We start from the raw sequence: 15,723 nt of genomic DNA on the forward strand, positions 1-15,723 counted from the left end.
AAATAACAAAGGAGAGAATGTAGTAGGAAAATAAATAGCGTTCAAAAAATTTTATAAGTTTGAAATTGTATAGTCAATTTATGTAATAAACATTTTTATTCGAACTGAAAAATAGTATAATAAGATAATTACAGCACTGATTTAAAACATTATTATCTTTATTAATTTAAAACAAGAGTCTCATACATTAGGCTAGGATAGGAAAAATAGTTTTGGTTTGTTTTTTGTTTATATTCATGAATGAGTCAATGCTATGTACTTAAGCTTATCAATTTACACCAATTATAATAATTTAAGGTGTAGTCCTAAACTATTTGTTAAGTAGTCACATTGTCTTGTTATAATAACTCCATCATTCCTCTAATAACGTAAACAAAGGTAGTATGAAATGCATGTATTGTTATACGAATTTGATAATTACTTCAAAGAGAATAATTAAATGTTCTTATATTTTCTACAATTTACATGGCATCTTATTTGTTAAATGTTATAAGTATTAAAGACTGTGATTTAACTTGCAAATGCATTGAGCTGCTGTCAAGAATACTATAAATCATAAATGCTGTACATCAATAATTCAATGATACAATAAATTTGAGTTATCTCCCCTAGAATAAAAAAAATTGTACCTGTATATTCTACATTGAATTAATCCATAATCCATTGAATCGAACGATAAACTGTACGAAAATAAAATCACAAAATTTCCTTCAAAATGAATCTACACTCACTTTTCTGATTAATTATCGATCATACTAAATATTCCAACAAAACGATATATATTTTTTTGTTCAATTAATTCAATTCTTTTACATGTGACAAAACCACATGGTACATAATTTAGAATTAAGATATTTTATGAAGAGATATGACATCTATGATAACAAGATATCAGTCAGAAAAACAGCTTGTCATAGCCTGGAGCTTCAAATTAATGTCCAATTTCATTGAGTTGGTCATAATACAATTGTAAAGTGAGGTAAAGGAGCTTCAGCGATCACACAATTAAAATTTTATTTTTCATAACAGGATGTGTTGGAAATTAATAAATGCTAAAAAAAGTAAGTGTAGAGGAAGCCATTCTTTCCTTTTTAAGATTGTTGGCTACTAATTGGTTCCTTAAATTAAAAGTGTTTCAATTGAAAGAGGAAAACTACTCTCTAAAAAGGTGCTTCTAAATTATATATGGAATATATAGTAAATATTTCATGTATAGAAATTTTCTAATAATAGGTCAAAAGGTTCATGCAGTTGAATTAGGTACTGATAAACATCTTAAAGAACATAAGTTTGACTTATTGTCATTGAACCTTTGCTCGTTATTGAAGGCAGTACGGTGACCTATAGTTGTTTATGTCTATGTCATTTTGGTCATTTGTGGATAGTTGTCTCTTTTTCTTTTTTTTTTATATGGTTAGAGAATGAAAAATATTATAAATTCAGTAGTTCTTGAGCGAAAGACGTATCAAATTCACTTGTTTTGTGGATGACGACATAGCTTGTATTTGAGCTTTTAAAGAAATGCATATTTTTAAGATTAGTTTGGAGTAGAAAATTGATACATGTAAAATTAAATGAATTCCAAGAAGGATGTTTAATGCACACTGAAGTTTCTTTAACTACAAATACGTCAATGCCACTGCTGGTTGACTGGCATTCACGAGAGTACAACAATAGCTATAGCCTACACTGACGTCAAACTGGCATGATCTAGATGATTCACTTAATTATAAATTAATTTTCAGTTTAAATATTATGTTTGAACTAAAACAGTGATATTAACCCCCTCAGAGAAAGTTGATGCAAGATGATTTTGGCTGTCTAAGCTGTTTAGGCCCTTTTTGGGCTTCTATGTTCCTGAAAGTTATGTATTGGCTTCACAAATGCAAAAGTACAAATATTAAATAGAATAGTAGTTTCCAAAATTTACAGTCTTAAATCTCTTCCAGAAAAATATGCACTTAAACTGGTTACATACATTTATGCTAATTTTCACTTCAATCTCATCAGAATTCTTACAAGACTGAGAATCTATCTCTATTTCTTTACATGGTATTGTATTCTACATAGCAGAGAAGCTAATATGCAGTTCCTCCAAGTAATATATATTGCCAATGTACCTGATTCCTGCAATAATATTCCTTTACAATCAGTACAAAGGAATAAAATCACTGCAGATTTATATATTATCTTTCAATCACCAAGCATGTAATTGCAAAATGCAGAAATCTGCAGTGATACATGCCTACGTTACAGCTGTATGTTTCAGAGGCAGAAAAGGGGGGATAAAAAAACATGGAGCCTAAAAAAACAAGAAAAAGGCATTTTGCCATCTTCACCTAACAATCTATCTTTTTGCAACTTTTATAAATCTAATTGCGCTAGGGGGTAGGAACCTATCAGAAATGATTCAGCAGTGAGGAATGTTCACATGAAGAGATAAAATGCAGGTTTATATATAAACCATCAGTCACTTACAGACAGACTTATCAACCGAATCGTAGATAATTTGTAATGATTTACAGTTCTATAGTGTAAACAGAATGTCATCTCTATACTACAAGATATCATACCTTGTATGATCAGAGAATCAGTAGAATCAATGGACAAATCAGTAATTAAGGAGTACTTGTAGATTACAGGCACAAAATAAGCTTTGTTTGTTGTGCTATATTACATTGTTTGCATATGTTGGACACTAGAACTTTTTTCTAAAAGTCATCAATGTTTTGTACATTTCAATAATCAAAGCAATTTGTAATTTTTGCTATCTAGCATATACAATATCTAAAAGACACAGTTAAAGAACATGAATACAGAGTTCTTGCCAACAAACACTTGACCTATTTATCCAATTCTTTGATGCTGCAATGTCAATATTCTTTTTAACACAGTACATATATTCTTATCAATCTCCATCACCACCCACAAAAAGGTCAAAACTAACCAAAGAATATGGGAAAACAACTAGTAGACACCAAGGGCCTGCCTTTAATAAGAAAAACAGTTTCATGGGTTATTGCAATACATCAAACAACTTAAATTTGTCTTCGAACACCAATTTTCCAACTTTACCAAATATTTACAATGTTACCAAACTAGCTTTTGAGACTTTAAATATAGTTTGTCTACTGTGGATTCATTAATATTCGTTGGATACCAATTTTCGTGGATTTTATGGGTACAGGAGAACCACGAATTCAAATATTCAACGAATAACAAATTGTCTAAAGGAATGAGTGTAGACTTTGCCAAAACCACGAAATTAAATATCAACGAATATGTAAATTTTCTTCAAACCACGAAAATTGGTACCCACGAAGATAAATGAATCCACAGTATTTTACATTGAAAAATCATGGAAAAATTTTAAGAAATAGACTTCATATGATGTATCACTCAACTGAGAATAACAAACATAACATCAAAACCAAATACATGAATTTGGGATAAACGAGTACCGTGACACGTCTTATAGTAATGTGAATGTACACTCAAAAATAAGAGAAATCGAACGACGCAACGTTAAAATGTAACACACACAGAAACAAACAATAATATAACAATGGCCATCTTCCTGACTTGGTACAGGACATTTTTAAAGGAAAAAAAGTGAATGTAATATAGCCCTCACTATGAGAAAATGATATTTAACCATACTGTGGATTCATTATTATTCCTTTGATACCAATTTTCATGGGTTTCGTGGATACAGGTAAACCACGAATTCAAATGTTCAACAAATATCATATTTTTAATAGGCTTTGTATACAAAGATTGGCAAAACCACGAAATCAAATATCCACGAATATACAAATTTTCAGCCATCCACGAAAATTGATACCTAGAAAATAAATGAATCCACAGTATATTAGGAGGAACAGATATCAGAGAAAACTTTCAAGAACACAGCTGATGATGCAACACTATATGCGCCTTCAATTGAAATAAGTGGTGCATAAAAAAGAAAGAAAAGATGCAAAGTAAAGTGCAATCTAGTACATGATCAGCAATCTGACTAAGCACAATGAGTAGAAGTATGAAAACAAACAAAAATTGATCACATAAATCTATAAATTGACATCAAAGATCTCATTATACCTCTTGTTAATAAAGTGGCCATGTGTTTTATTTCTTTGTAGGTTAATGATCTCATGTATTTTAAGGACTTTAACTGTGTTTAATCATAAAGTCATTAGATTTCCTTTTTTAAGCTTTGCTATCATCTATTTTTATCTCTGTCTTAACCAATTTATGATTGAAATATGTAGAGTTCAAACTAGGAACATACAATTATACATGTAGGTGTCATTCATACATGTTCTTCAGTTATAAATCAAAAGATACATCAAATTTTTTTTCCAAATTGGGGTTACCATATTTTATACAGCAGACAATGTAAAGGATATAAAACTAGAGGCTCCAAAGAGCCTGTGTCACTCACCTTGGTTTATGTGAAAATTAAACTAAGGACACGGATGGATTTATGACAAAATTGTGTTTTGGTGATGGGGATGTGTTTGTAGATCTTACTTTTTTAAACATTTTTGCTGCTTAAAGTTATCTCTATCTATAATGAACTTGGTCGAATAGATTCAGTGGAATATTTAGTGAAAATTTACAAATTTTATGAAAATTGTTAAAAATTGACTAAAAAGGGCAATAACTCCCTAGGGGGTCAATTGACCATTTTGGTCATATTGATTTATTTTTAGGTCTTACTTTGCTGTACATTATTGCTGTTTACAGTTTATCTAGATATCTATAGTAATATTCAAGATAATAACCAAAAAACAGCAGTTTCCTTAAAATTACAAATTCAGGAGCAGTAACCTAACAACAGGTTATTTGATTCATCTGAAAATTTCAGGGCAGATAGGTCTTGACCTGATAAACACTTTGCACCTGTCAGATTTGCTCTAAATGCTTTGGTTTTTGAGTAACAAGCCAAAAAACTGCATTTTACCCCTATGTTCTATTTTTAGCTGTGGTGGCCATCTTGGTTGGTATGCAGGATCACCCCACACAATTTTAAAACTAAATACTCTAATGATGATTGTGGCCAAGTTTGGTTTAATTTGTCCATGTAGTTTCAGAGATGAAGATTTTTCTAAAAGATAACTAAGATTTACGAAAAATTGTTTAAATTGACTATAAAGGGCAATAACTCCTTAGGGGGTCAATTGACCATTGTGGAAATGTTGAATTATTTGTAGATCTTACTTTGCCGAACATTTTTGCAGTTCACAGTTTATCTCTATCTATCATAATATTCAAGATGATAACCAAAAACAGCAAAATTTCCTTAAAATTTCTAATTCAGGGGTAACAACTAACAACGGGCTTTTTGATTCATCTGAAACTTAAAGGTCAGATAGATCTTGACCTGATAAACACTTTAACCCCATGTCAGATTTGCTCTAAATGCTTTGGTTTTGAGTTATAAGCCAAAAACTGTATTTTACCCCTATGTTCTATTTTTAGCTGTGGCGGCCATCTTGGTTGGTATGCCGGGTCAACGGACACAATTTTTAAACTAGATACCCCAATGATGATTGTTGCTAAGTTTGGTTGAATTTGGCTGAGTAGTTTCAGAGAAGAAGATTTTTGTAAAAGTTTACGGATGACAGACGCCAGACGAGGGACGCAGGACGACGATGGACGACGGACGCCAAGTGATGAGAAAAACTTCCATTTGATTTTTAAAAATAAATTATAAAATTGAGAATAGAAATGGAGAATGTGTCAACGAGACAACAACCTGACAATAGAGCAGACAAGTCTTTATATTACTAGTAAAACGCCTATTCTTTGAATGTGATGGACATTTACAGATTTCTCTACTCTCTCTTGGAGGGGTATTAGCGAAAAATAACACTCTTGGAACCTAATTTCCCTCGCCTAGCGGTTGGGAAACTTTACAGTCCCTTGACTTGTATTTTGATATATCTGTTCACAATTGAATACTTAAGAAGGTTCCAATAACATAAAATGTCTTAAAATATAATGATGTTTTCCAAAATGTTAAAATCACAGCCTTATAAATCCTTTAACAGCTATGGCCTTGTCAGTTTATTTTTCAACTCATAAGTTTGAATGTCAGTTTGGTATCTTTTACTTTTTCATTATTTCTTGGAGAGAATGCATCTTTTGTCTTTTTTACCACTAATCTCTACAATTTGTTTAATCTCAATATATTGTGACGTGAGATTGCTGTCTCATTGACCTTTACCCAATACATGTATACAGGTGACCTTCTGCTGTTGTTTTTTCTATGGTCGGGTTGTTGTCTCTTTGATACATTCCCCATTTCCATTCTCAATTTTATTTATATTTGTAATTTACCTTTCATTGTTGGACTCAGTTGATTCAGACATGGATTCATTCATACATGGTCATTCCAATGGTACAGACACTCAACACTCCTTTATAAACCTGCAAAATAAAGAATATATATTAAATGGCATTAACTAACTAGTGCTAGACCAAAAAGTATGCATGTGATGTGATCTCCCTTCTAGTCTTTTCACAAAGTCTCCAACACTTTTGATAAAACACACAATTGAGATACAAAGATATCTATATCTAACTCCAAAATAGTGTAAGATAGGGATATTTCTTATATCTGAGGATAACATTTCCAATATCTGATAAGGCAGATACTTAAGGGTAAGATTTCTAATATCTGATCAGGCAGATACTTGAGGGTACAATTTAAAATGTCTTACCAGGCAGAAACCTGAGGTTAAGATTGTCAATTAATTAACCAGGCAGATACCTGAGTATATGATTTACAATGTCTTACCAGGCAGAAACCTGAGGTTAAGATTGTCAATTAATTAACCAGGCAGATACCTGAGTATATGATTTACAATGTCTTACCAGGCAGAAACCTGAGGTTAAGATTGTCAATTAATTAACCAGGCAGATACCTGAGTATACGATTTACTATGTCTTACCAGGCAGAAACCTGAGGTTAAGATTGTCAATTAATTAACCAGGCAGATACCTGAGTATATGATTTACAATGTCTTACCAGGCAGAAACCTGAGGTTAAGATTGTCAATTAATTAACCAGGCAGATACCTGAGTATATGATTTACAATGTCTTACCAGGCAGAAACCTGAGGTTAAGATTGTCAATTAATTAACCAGGCAGATACCTGAGTATACGATTTACTATGTCTTACCAGGCAGAAACCTGAGGTTAAGATTGACAATTAATTAACAAGGCAGATACCTGAGGAAAAGATTTCCAATATCTGACCAGGTAGAAACCTGAGGTTAAGATTGTCAATTAATTTACCAGGCAGATACCTGAGGAAAAGATTTCCAATATCTGACCAGGCAGATACCTGAGATAAGATTATTGATGTCTGACCTGGTAGAGACCGTAGGTTATGATTTCTGAAGTCCAACCAGGTAGAGACAAGAATACCTATAGCAACCATTCCATTTGTGTGTTTCTTATGTCTGGAGTTCCATATTGAACTTCATCCAAATATTTATCCTTCAATAACACCAAATGTGTGGTAAATTGCAGTGAGATAACTACCCAACAACACATAACAAAAACAGACATCTCTAGGTCACCACCAGATTTCCACAGTGGAAAAGCGCCAACATTGTAAAACAAGTTCTAAATCATCATGAGTTTACAAAATCAATACCAAAATCTCCAAAAGCCAAAACAAATAGTAACAGGAAGTGGGGGCGGTGCATGATCAAAGAAAAATGAAATTTCACTAAAATCCAGTCAGCGAAATAAAAACACTTTATGATATAATTATGATGACTACACTTTTTGTAGATGACGCCATGTTTTGCTGTTGAAAACCACACAACAAATAATATGCAATGCTATAAGGTACTTTCTTTATCAGGTTTCTTTGAAATGACAGGTTTACAAGCAGTTGCAAATACATGTGTACAAAGTGACCAGATAAATTTACAGATGATAAATAATATCATCATATAGACACACCTTTCAGCTAAAAACTTTAGGGTACAATGAACGAGGTTCTGTCGAAATAGAACCCTACAAGTTACTAAAAGCAACTAGAGTTCTAAGGGTGTGCAACAAGAAAGCTTTTATTTGTAGATCTACTCTTTATATTTGACATTTTGGTACTTAGATATGCAGTCTGCAGTCTGGCTAAAAACAGAAGGAATCAACTAATAATTGGACAGGTGCAATATCCTCCCTCAGCCATTACCTATTAAAATATTTCATAATTAGTTAATCATAATTTTTCAACAGTGGGGTATATACACCTGCCAAAACACAATTTTCAAGCTCTGACCTACATATGTAAATTTTTGTTCTGGCATTTCTGATCAAAGCTCTCAAATTAAGCGCAAACATTTTGTAAAAATAGCTGCCGATCTTATCTATCTACAAAAACAGTACATCCAACACCCAGGTTACGACTTCTTACTACAAACACTGGATTGTTTGGTGGAATGCCAATATTATCATTGCTGCAAATTACACAACCTAATCATAGCATAAATGAGGGAATGAGGGATCATTATATACACATAAATCAGCCACATGTGTTAGTTCCAGAAATTACACATATCATCGGATCATTCTGACATGTGTCAATGCTGAACATATTGCATGTACAGAAAACTGCAAATCAAAGTATATCCACTTTATGTATCAGTATTATGCAAGACTTGCTGACATTCCTAGGCACACAAAAAATGAGAATTTGTATATCACTGTATACATGTTATCTGTAAAATCCTCATATTTTATCTAGTGCAACAATCTAGTCACTAAATAATTCAGGCCTTGCTGCTTTTTGGGTTTAACAAGCATTCAAACATATTAATCTCATCAAAAGAATTAATGCAATTGCATGTAATGACACATCAGAGTCAGATTAAGGGGAAGCCCCCTCCCCTTTCCCTTATGGAGCTACATATATTGTTATTGTATTTGCAGACTTTTACATTTTTTTTCTTCATGTTTTTTTCTACATATATTGTTATAGTATTGCAGACTTTTACATGTTTTTTTCCTAACATCAGGGTGGGTTGGGGGTCACTGCCCAGGAGAAAGGGAGGGTTCCAACTATATATTCCCATTCAAATGCATTGATCGCAAAAAAAAGAGGGAGGGGGTTCAAACCCCAGAACCCTCCCACTGACATTGCACAGTTTTAAGCCCCTTCTCCAACATCCCTTTATCAAAATCATGGATCTGCATCGTCATAGCTACAATTCCTGACAAAATGGTTGATTTTTTTTAATTCATTTAAAATCTACGCCAAACTAAGTTGCAAAAATTTCTAGATCTACAAACTGCCTGTTGTCCTACCTTCACCACCAGTGAACTGGTTTATTGGGTAAGATGGGTCTAACTTCACCAATGAAACAAAAATATAACATGTTTAATTCATTCTTTAATCAACAATAAAAAAAAAATCCCCAGAATGCATCTGGAATAGTAATAAAATGATTAATAAACCAGGAAGCAGGCTGCAATAAGATGTGTATTTCTACCTCTGACATATCATGATTTAAGAACAAATGCTTCTATCATCATTAATGATTCAGACTTGCACTATCATCAATGCTCAGTTTTGTGCCATATGTATCACCCATATAAAAGCTGCTTTATAGCTTACAATCTACTTTGTTTAAAATTGTTTCATATCTAACAATTCTGTTACTTTGTTTATTTTTGATGAGTGTTCCTTTTTATGGTTTCAAGTGCTGTGGCAGATTTAGGGGCCTAGGCCCCTTGGTACGAGCCTTCCTCCTTAATGGAGCTACATTAATGATAAATCTAGACTTTTTATTGTTTCCACTCAACTTTTTTTAGTTTGCAGACCCCCTCTTTTTCAAAACTCTGGCTTAGCATCCAATGTGCACCAGTCTTCCATAAAAAAATATAGAATAGCAAAACTATGATCAAAAGAATCCACTTCAAAGCACACACATGCATCAAAGATGCACACCACTAGTTCAAGATCTGAAAAAATTATACAAATCGGAAAAGTTACCACTATTTTTTCAAAAAATTTAAAAGAAATGTGAAACTAGCTCATAAAAAACTTAATATCCTTACCAGTATCATACTTTGAATAATTACAAATTATATCCAAATAGTACACCAAGATAAAAGACATCTCAGAATTACCAAAGTTACTCAAGTTACGCCATCATGGAATGCATTGTAGCATTCTCTTCATTACTCCACATAAATGTATGCTACAGTTACATCTTATCAGAAAAACATGCACATTCAAGGACTTGCAGATCTATTTACATGTTCTGGATGGCTCTTCTAAATACATAAATGTAATAACTTTTAATCTACATAAATTATATCAACAATGCTTATCTAAACAATATTTCATCTCAATGTAATATAAACTGATTGATTTCAGAAATGTACTGGTTATAGATATAAAGAATGTAAGGAATAATGCTGATGGTACTTAAGCTATAAATTATAATGCAGACATGTTTGCATATAAATATTTTGAAATATTCAGAAAGTTAAGCCCAATACAGTAGCGGTTCCATGGGGTGTTTCAAGAATTAAAACCCCCCTTTTTAAGGCGGTACCCAACACTTTCACTAAAATTAATTTGGCTCATTTAATTTTCATAAAATTTTGTCAAAGTATTAAATTTGACCCTTTGAAAAATTTCAAAACTTTTGAACCAACCGTTTTGTCAGAAAAATTACACTGGTTATATAGCAGTTTCACAAACATCAATTTTGATCATTGAGAAGCTTGATATTCCTTCTACAACACAACGTTATTAAAATGTTTAGCTGACTTTAAAGAGTTATCTCCCTGTAGTGTCAGGTACCACCTAAGTCCTGCATGTGATGGACCCTCCTCCCCTTTTAAAATGGCTGGATCTGAAATTGCAATATGCACCAGTAGGTATTCAAATACAGAAGAATTGTGAATCACTGTTTGCAGTTACTGAGAAAAAAAGAATGAATTAAGACAGCTGTTCCCTGACTTCCAGGCAAAAACCTTAAGGATAAAAGGGACAGAATATTCCAAACAGGCAACAAATTAATCACGAGATTGACAAACAACATCATTAAGCCAAAAGATGAACAAGTATGCATTGTTGTTCTTACCTACCAGTCTGAGGTTCAGCTGTTTAATAGCACAGCTGATGTATAAATAAAGGGACATATTACTTGTGAACAGTGAACATTGGTGAGAGCGACACAACCCAAATTTTGTATAAGTCATAAGTTAGAGAACAATCAGACATACAGACAAGAATGCCCCCTCTGCCAAAATCAGGGGCCATAAAAAATACTGGACTGGGATTTCAGCCAAAACCTAATTATTTTACACAAGGTTAAATTTAACTATTTAAAGTTGTCTACAAATTGTTAAAAAAAAAGGTCTCTTGAGCAAAGATTAATATGCTCATGTTTCACAAAATCAAGGGTAAAACTGTTATGTTAATAGTGCAGATAAAATTTTCTCAGTAAGTTGGGAATACATGTTTTCTGTATCTTCTTGTACTCTTATGCTGTTTGTACTTTTGTTGACGTAGGTAAAACATGTAAACAAGATGTGAAGTATTACCAACACCTAATGTCACAAATATCAGTCATCATTCAATTAACATACAATAAATCTACCATGTGATTTCATTGTACTTTATCAAAGCAGCATGTCATTAAAGACAATTCAAATTCATGTCTAGATCTAATTATCAAAAAGGATAGAAGAGCATGAATTGCTCAACTGGTAAAACTTCCAATTATTGGGTATACAGGGATGTGCCAAAAATATGGGTCATAATTTTGCGAGATTTTATATAAGAATGACCCTCCTTTTTAATGACATCCTATATTAAAATGCATTTTTTTTTTTTATCTTTATTCAATTCTTCAACATATATATACAACAGATATATTACATATTACACACAAATATCACAAGGCAATGTTTTAAAGTATAATCATATATATAATCAGCACAATATTTAGAAATTAAATGTTATTACACCTTCGGTTTCTTGTACCAGAATATTATTCTTTAAAAAGTGTTTCTCAAAAACATTTCTCATACATCTTGCATCACACAAATATTCATACAGGTAAGTTATATAATGTTTTACAGTGTATTTAAATAGTCTAATAAGATCAACATTACTGTTTAAATTTTTAAGTAAATTCCTTCTTCTGAAGATACAATATCTCGCTATAGATAACATGAAATTGACAAAACTTACATTTACGCCTTTGATAGATCCAAATAAACCAAACATAAATACCTCTTCATACACTAAATTATCAATTTTGTCAGAATCAACATTATCAAATAAAACTGACAACTTTTGTTGCATAAACAGATGAAATTCTACTAATTCAGAACATAATAGAAATAAATGAGTGATATTTTCTACTTCCTTTTCACAAACATCACATACATTGTAATCTATAAGTTTCATAGTCATAAGTTTAGAATTTGTGAAAATACAATAATGAGCTATTTTGAAATCTAGATCCATTAATATAGATGGTTTCCAATAGAAATTAACGTTTTTCCATACTTTACAAAGATCATTCTCTTCAATCTCAAAAACTTCCGTCCACTTTTTATAGCAAATAGGATGCTGACATAGTTTACTAGTAAGTAACAAATACAGTTCTTTTGTCGAACACATAGAAAACTCTGACAATTTATCTTTGAAAATGACATTAATATTTATAGAGCGAGAAACATTTCTCCTATGAATATTTTTATGAATAATTTCTGTCCATTCTTTAGGCAATACAACTTTTAAAGTATTATATCTTTTTACTAATCAAAATGCAGTTTTCGTTTGAAAACTGTATATTGATTTGGGGTATAATCTACATATCATATAAATATGCTATTGAGAATCTTACATTATTAATGGTCAATTATTAATTTCACCTTTCAAATAAGTTCCCAAATGAACCCCGGAAATTTGTCTCCTGATTTGATCTTCAATAACAATTTAACGTCATATTTTAAATATGTATATAAGTATAGGTCATTCTTTCTTTTACGTTTTTTGAGGCAAAAATGGCACACCCCTTCCAAAAATATATCGAAGTTACCCCCCGTGGATAATATAGACACCAAACAAATTATGGAAGTTTTTAACGACCTTGACTGGCTATACAGCCCTTGCACAGTAGATAATAGAGTTCTGGTAATTTATACTTTTCTATGTATCTGTTATGTTTTTCAAGATACTTAATAAAAAAAAACTGTGAAAGGAGTAGGTCCGGTAAGGACTCATTTTGGCCTCAAATTTCAGTATCATCTGACAAAAGATTTTGACCTCTTTTTAAACACTTAAGTGTCTATTTCACTTGATTTAATTAGTTTATGTGAAAGATTTTAACTGATTAAGTCATTAAAAACGATCCGATTGAAGCTCAAATATGAAAAATCTCTCAAATATGCAAAAAAAACATCACTTTTCAGATGGTTTTTGGCAAAAATGAAAGTGGCCGCATCCGTGTTCATCTACAACCTTTATATATGTTATGTATTATCATAAAATACAACTTACATTGCAATATTATGGATGAACACGAATGCGGCCACTTTCGTTTTACACGTAAACCGTCTAAAATTTAACTAAAATAATAGAATTTTGAAGATTTCAGTAACTTAGCATGACTAACTGGTGCTACATCCCGATATATGTGCATTGAATTGCCAAAAACAGCCCATATTTATGTAGCAGAAGCATTCAACTGTCCAATAAAAAACTAAAAGTTTACATTTTAACAATTTTGTAAAACTGTTATATTTTTGGGCCAAAAAGGGGCCTTACCGGACCTACTCCTTTGCAAAACAATTACATTTCAAGGGCAATAACTTCAAAGTAGGTATTCTGATTTTTTTGCATATTTCACTGCTGACCATTTCACTGTCAGATTTGCTCCAACTTTTATAGTTTTGGGAGATGTAAGCAAAAAAACTTAAATGTTTATGATGTTTACATTTAGGGACAGTAATTTCAAATTAGAATGTCCTATTTTTGTCTACATAATTCTGCAGGAGACAGACATTACCTGCTGGTCATTTATGTAAAATTTACCCTAACTGCTTTCTTTATTGAGATATTAGCTAAAACCTACATCCCCTCCTATTTTCTACCTAATGCCATGACTGTCATGTTTTTAGGGAAAGAATACAACCTAGAGGCTCTAAAGAGCCTGTGTCGCTCACCTTGGTATATGTGAATATTAAACAAAAGAAGTAGATAGATTCATGACAAAATTGTGTTTTGGTGATGGTGATGTGTTTGTACATCTTACTTTACTGAACATTCTTGCAGCTTACAATTATCTCTATCTAAAATGAACTTGGCACAGTAGTTTCAGTGGAAAATGTTAGTAAAAATTTACAAATTTTATGAAAATTGTTAAAAATTGACTATAAAGGACAATAACTCCTTGGGGGGTCAATTGATCATTTCAGTCATGCTGACTTATTTGTAAATCTTATTTTTTTTAACATTATTGCTGTTTACAGGTAATCTCTATCTATAATAGTATTCAAGATAATAACCAAAAACAGCAAAATTTCCTTAAAATTACCAATTAAGGGGCAGCAACCCAACAATAGGTTGTCCGATTCATCTGAAAATTTAAGGGCAGATAGATCTTCATCTGATGAACAATTTTACCCACATATAAATTTGCCCTAAATGCTTTGGTTTTTGAGTTATAAGCCAAAAACTGAATTTACCCCTATGTTCTATTCTAAGCCATGGTAGCCATCTTGGTTGGTATGACGGGTCATGATACATCGGACACAATTTATAAACTAAATACCCCAATGATCATTGTGGCCAAGTTTGGTTCAATTTGTCCAAGTAGTTCAGAGAAGAAGATTTTTCTAAAAGATTACTAAGATTTACGAAAAATGGTTAAAAATTTACTATAAAGGGCAATAACTCCTTAGGGGGTCATTGACCATTTTGGTAATGTTGACTTATTTGTAAATCTTAATTTGCTGAACATTTTTGCTGTTTACAGTTAATCTTTATCTGTAATAATATTCAAGATAATAACCAAAAACAGCAAAATTTCCTTAAAATTACCAATTCAGGGGCAGCAACCTAACAACAGGTTGTCTGATTCATCTCAAAATTGCAGGGCAGATAGATCTTGACCTGATAAACACTTCTACCCCTCGTCAGATTTGCTCTAAATGCTTTGGTTTTTGAGTTATAAGCCAAAAAGTGCATTTTAGCCCTATGTTCTATTTTTAGCCGTGGCGGCCATTTTGGTAGGTGTGCCGGGTCAGCGGACACAATTTTTAAACTAGTTACCCCAATGATGATTGTGGCTAAGTTTGGTTAAATTTGGCTCAGTAGTTTCAGAGGAGAAGATTTTGGTAAAAGTTTACAAACGCCGGACAACAACAGACGCCCTTTGGGCCAGTTGAGCTAAAAAAAAATAATTTAATAACTCTAATGACCATTCAGCCAAAGTTTGGTTGAAATTGGTCAAGTGGTTTCAGAGTATAAGAGCTTTTAAAATGCTTAAACCATAGATATGACAAATGCTCATGTTGCATTAAAGACATTTTAGTCCTATTAAACTATTATCTGCACACAACTTATTTATTCTGAAATTGTTAAGAAAAAAGGTTGATGTCAGGACGCCAGGACATATTGTCTAAATCAAACTACTTCATCAGAGAGTTACATAACTGGATATATCCCAACT

The 15,723-nt window shown here is 32.1% G+C and overlaps 1 protein-coding gene across 9 annotated transcripts in view; it reads right to left on the reverse strand.

Annotated features, from left to right (window-relative positions):
- The window catches only part of LOC134724881 (uncharacterized), a 98,884-nt gene that overhangs the window by 47,377 nt on the left and 35,784 nt on the right, over window positions 1-15,723 (reverse strand). For 7 of the 9 annotated variants that reach the window (XM_063588193.1, XM_063588194.1, XM_063588191.1 and 4 more), the window contains one exon: window positions 6,346-6,435. The gene's annotated coding sequence lies outside the window, so the exon portion shown is untranslated. Of the gene's footprint in view, window positions 1-629; window positions 876-6,345; window positions 6,436-10,081; window positions 10,203-15,723 lie in introns of those variants that run through there. The other 2 variants (XM_063588195.1, XM_063588197.1) reach the window with 2 other exon arrangements.

The sequence above is a fragment of the Mytilus trossulus genome, chromosome 7 (genome assembly GCF_036588685.1).
Source record: "Mytilus trossulus isolate FHL-02 chromosome 7, PNRI_Mtr1.1.1.hap1, whole genome shotgun sequence".
NCBI lineage: Eukaryota > Metazoa > Mollusca > Bivalvia > Mytilida > Mytilidae > Mytilus > Mytilus trossulus.